Source organism: Apium graveolens, chromosome 3 (genome assembly GCF_009905375.1).
Source record: "Apium graveolens cultivar Ventura chromosome 3, ASM990537v1, whole genome shotgun sequence".
Taxonomy (NCBI): domain Eukaryota; kingdom Viridiplantae; phylum Streptophyta; class Magnoliopsida; order Apiales; family Apiaceae; genus Apium; species Apium graveolens.
In genome coordinates this window covers 107,851,254-107,856,448 of record NC_133649.1, presented here as the reverse complement: position 1 = coordinate 107,856,448, position 5,195 = coordinate 107,851,254, and the positions used below count along the sequence as shown (strand labels likewise).

The 5,195-nt window shown below is 40.7% G+C and overlaps 1 non-coding gene across 1 annotated transcript; it reads left to right on the top strand.

The window, feature by feature from the left end:
- Positions 1 to 4,708: 4,708 nt before the first annotated feature.
- On the top strand, positions 4,709 to 4,815 carry LOC141715293 (small nucleolar RNA R71). Its single transcript, XR_012572060.1, has one exon. It is a non-coding gene; the product is annotated as a small nucleolar RNA R71 (small nucleolar RNA).
- The last annotated feature ends 380 nt before the right edge of the window (positions 4,816 to 5,195 follow it).

Below are 5,195 nucleotides of genomic sequence, written 5' to 3'. Positions count from 1 at the left end.
ATAAAATGACATTAACCACCTCACGGTTTTCCGTATTCCAATAGTAATGCTTCAACCTTTGTCCATTCACCTTGAATGTTTGGTCTGGATCATTCTCAAAAATGTCCACTACTCCATGTGGAAACACCATTTTGATAACAAATGGCCCTGACCATCTTGACTTCAATTTTCCAGGAAAAAGACGGAGATGAGAGTTGAACAAGGGAACTTGTTGCCCGACACAAATGATTTGAGCACTAAACCCCTATCGTGCCAACTCTTGATTTTTTCCTTATATATCTTGTTATTCTCATACGCTTGAAGCCGAAACTCATCGAGTTCATTCAATTGAAGCATCCTCTTCTTACCGGGCTGCATCCAAATCAAGGTTCAGTTTCTTCAAAGTCCAATATGCTTTGTGCACTAGCTCCACAGGCAGATGACATCCATTACCATAAACCAACTGAAATGGAGACATGCCTAGCGGAGTCTTGTAAGCTGTTTGATACCCCCACACAGCTTCATCCAACTTCAAAGACCAATCCTTCCTCGATGGACATATAACTTTCTCTAGAATACGCTTGATCTCTCTATTAGACACCTCAGCTTGACCATTAGTCTGAGGATGGTAGGCTGTAGCAATGTGATGATTGACATTATATCGCTGCATCATAGCAGTGAACTTGCGATTGCAGAAATGCGATCCCTCATCACTGATTATGACTCTTGGAGTACCAAATCTTGTGAATATTTGCTTATGAAGAAAATTAAGCACTACCTTTGCATCATTCGTTGGCAAGGCCTTGACTTCCACCCATTTCGAGACATAATCAACTGCCAACAAGATATACTGATTATTACAAGATGAGACAAATGGCCCCATGAAGTCAATTCTGCAAACATCGAAGTCCTCAACCTCGAGAAGCACATTAAGAGACATCTCATCCCTCTTAGACATATTACCCACACGCTGGCGGCGATCACATTTCAAAACGAACCGATGCACATCCTTAAATAAAGTAGGCTAGAAGAATCCCACTTGAAGGATACAAGCTATTGTCTTCTCTCCACCATAGTGGCCTCCATAAACAGTCGAATGACATTCGCGCAAGATACCCTCTGTCTCGTTGTACGGAATACATCTCCTGATGATTTGGTCAGCTCCTTGTCTAAACAGAAATGGCTCATCCCACATGTACCACTTCACCTCATGAAGAAACTTCTTCCTTTGAGCATAAGACAAGTTTGGAGGCATAATGTTGCTCACAAGGTAGTTCACAATATCTGCAAACCACGGTTCTTCTTCTTGCACCCCAAACAACTGCTCATCGGGAAAAGACTCATTAATCGACGTCTTGTCTTGTGAAGTTGTACTAGGATCTTCTAACCGAGATAGATTATCAGCAACTTGATTCTCAGTACCTTTTCTATCCTTGATCTCCAAATCAAATTTCTGAAGTAAAAGAACCCATCGAATTAGTCTAGGCTCCGAGTCCTTCTTTGAGATAAGATAGTGAATAGCAGTGTGATCAGTGAAAACTGTCACCTTTGTCCCAAGCAAATAAGATCGAAACTTCTCAGAACTGTAAATAATGGCTAAGAGTTATTTCTCAGTAGTAGTATAGTTCAGTTGAGCACCATTAAGGATCTTATTAACATAGTAGACCACATGAAATATGTTGTTCTTCCTCTGCCCAAGAACTGCTTCAACTGCATAGTCACTTGCATCGTACATCATTTCAAAAGGCTTATTCCAATCAGGTGCAGTTATGACAGGTTCCATGATCAAACTCTTCTTTAAGATCTCAAAAGCAGCTTGATACTCGTCATCAAACTTGAAAGGGACATCTTTCTCTAGAAGATTGCACAACGGTTTAGAGATTTTAGAGAAGTCCTTGATGAATCGCCTATACAAACCCGTATGGCGAAGAAAGTTGTGGACTCCCTTAACAAGAATTGGTGGAGGAAGATTTTCAATGACCCCCACATTGGCTTTGTACACCTTAAGACCATTACAAGAGACCTTGTGCCCAAGAATGATGCCATGTTGTACCATAAAATGACATTTCTCCCAATTGAGAATCAGATTGGTCTCAATACATATTTTAAGAATCGTGCCAAGATTTTGAAAGCACTCATCAAAAGAATCTCCGAACACGGAGAAATCATCTATGAACACCTCCACATTTTGACCAATAATATCAGAGAAGATAGCCATCATGCATCTCTGAAATATGGCAGGTGCACCATATAACCCAAAAGAAACTCTTCTGAAGGTAAAAGTACAAAACGGATAGGTGAAGGTAGTCTTTTCCTGATCTTTTGGAGCAATGCAAATCTGATTATAACCCGAATAGCCATCCAGAAGACAATAGTATTCTTGCCCAGCCAAGCTGTCAAACATCTGATCAATAAAGGGAAGAGGGAAGTGACCCTTCCTCGTGGCCTTGTTTAGCTTCCTATAATCCATGCAAACTCTCCATCTCGTGACTGTTCGAGTAGGAATAAGCTCATTCTTCTCACTAGCCACAGTGATACCTCCTTTCTTCGGCACACACTGAACTTGGCTCACCCAAGAACTGTCAGAAATATGATAGATGATCCCTTCATCTAGCCACTTGATAATTTCCTTATTCACAACCTCTTTCCTTATTGGATTAAGCTTTCTCTATTTCTCAACAGTCGGCTTGCTTCCTTCCTCTAGCAGAATTTTATGCATGTAATAAGAAGAGCCAATTCCCTTGATATCTACTATAGTCCATCCAATTGCCGATTTGAACTCTCTCAGAATTCTCAAAAGCTTTTCCTCATCACTACCTGCAAGGTCAGATGCAATAATAACAGGAAAAGTAGATGCATCACCTAAAAAAGCATACCTTAAGTGTTTAGGCAATGGTTTAAGCACAAGTGTAGGAGCTTCCTCGATAGATGGCTTGAGACACCCCTCAGCATTTTTCAGTTCTGACATTCCAAGAGATTCAAAAGGCATATCCAGCCTTCGCTTCCAAGGAGAAATATTTAAATATTACAACTGCTCATCACCTTTGTCATTTTCACTATCTGAATTCCCCAATAAGGCTTTCTCTAAGGCATCAGACCTTAGCATTTGATCAAGTTCTGAAGTAACCACAGAATCGACCAATTCCACTTTTAAGCATTCATCATTATCAGCAGGGAATTTTATGGCATTGAACACGTTAAAAGTCACATCCTGATCCAGCACTCGCATAGTGAGCTCACCCATCTGCACATCAATCAAGGTTCAGCCAATAGCCAAGAATGGTCTTCCCAAGATTATGGGAATCTTTTTATCCTTCTCGAAATCAAGAATTACAAAGTCAGTAGGAAAGATGAGTTTGTCCACCTTGACCAAGACATCATCCACAATGCCTCATGGATATGTAATAGAACGATCGACCACTGCAAGGACATATAAGTAGGCTTTGGATCAGGTAAATCCAACTTCTTAAAGATAGACAAAGGCATCAGATTGATGTTAGCTCGCAAATCACATAAACACTTGTCGAATGATAAGTTTTCGATAGTGCAAGGAATAGTGAAACTTACAGGATCTTTAAGCTTCGGAGGCAACTTCTGTTGCATTACAACACTGCATTCCTCCGTTAGAGCAACGGTCTCTAAGTCATCGAGCTTCACTTTCCGAGAGAGAATACCCTTCATAAACTTCCCATAGCTAGGCATCTGTTCAAGAGCTTCAGCGAAAGGTATGTTGATATGAAGTTTCTTGAACACCTCCAGAAACTTCACAAACTGCTTATCCAACTTTTGCTTCTACAGCCTCTTAAGAAAAGGAGGTGGAGGATAGATCTTTTCCTCCCTTGTATTACCCTCAAGAGGAGTGTGTTCCACAATTTTCTTCCTTGTTTCAACTTTTGCTTCCTTCTACACTTCTTCTTCAGCCACATCTTCAGATTCTTGAACTTGAGCTTTTTCTTGAATTGCAACCTTCCCAGACCTCAATGTAATTGCCTTAACCTACTCTTTAGCTTCCTTCTTGCCTGGAACTTCTGTGTCACTAGGAAGTGTACAAGGTTCTCGATTCAGCAAGGCATTGGAAATCTGTCCAATTTGATTCTCCAAGGTCTTGATAGACACCGCTTGGCTCTTGTACATGAGCCTCAACTCCTCCAATTTAGATTTTTTATTAGATTGTTGCAGCTGGAGTTGTTATCTTGGTGCATATTATGGTTTCTGGAAACTAGGAGGGTTATATTTGCTTTGCTGCATACTGCTGATAAGGTTGTTGCACCGCATTCTGAGTGTTGCTCTAGCTAAAGTTGGGATGATTGCGATTGTTTCGATGATAGGTTGCTGGACTGGGTGCTGCGACCCCTGAAAGTTGCTCAGGAACTGAGCGGATTCACTAGAAATAGTACACTGCTCTGTCTCATATGCACCAGCACAAAGCTCATAGATACTAGTGATCTAATTAACTCCATAATTAGCCAAAGAATCCACCTTCATCGTCAAAGCCTTAAGCTGAACAGCTATAGCAGTGGTTGCGTCCACCTCTAAAATTCCTGCTACCTTGCCTTGATTTAGTCTCTAAGAAGGGTTTTAGTACTCATTAGTATCCATCAGTTCAATCAATTCATAAGCTTCATCCTAGCTCTTACCCCATAAGGCTGCACCTGATGCTACATCGAGCATGGGTCTAGAATGTGCTCCCAAGCCATTATAAAAGCAGTTAATGATCATCCAGTCAGACATCCCATAATGAGGACACTTTCTAAGCATCTCCTTATAACGATCCTAAGCTTCACACAAAGACTCTCCTGATTGCTGCACAAATTGAGTAAGAGCATTCCTGATTGCAGCAGTCTTTGTCATAGAAATGAACCTAGAAGAAACTTTTGAGCAAGATCTTCCCATTTAGTGATAGAGCCTGGTGGTAGAGAATGTAACCAACATTTAGCTTTATCCCTCAGAGAGAATGGGAAAAGCCTTAGCTTTATAGCATCTTCAGACACATTATTGAATTTGAAAGTGTCATAAATCTCGATGAAATCTCTAATATGCATGTTGGGATCTTCTTTCGGAGAACCCCCAAACTGAATCGAGTTCTGCACCATCTGAATCGTGCTAGCTTTTATTTCAAAAGTGTTAGCCGTGATGGCAGTTCTGACAATAATAGACTGAATATCATTGATCTTCGGCTGAGAATAGTCCATCAAAGCCTTAATATTCACTTCTGG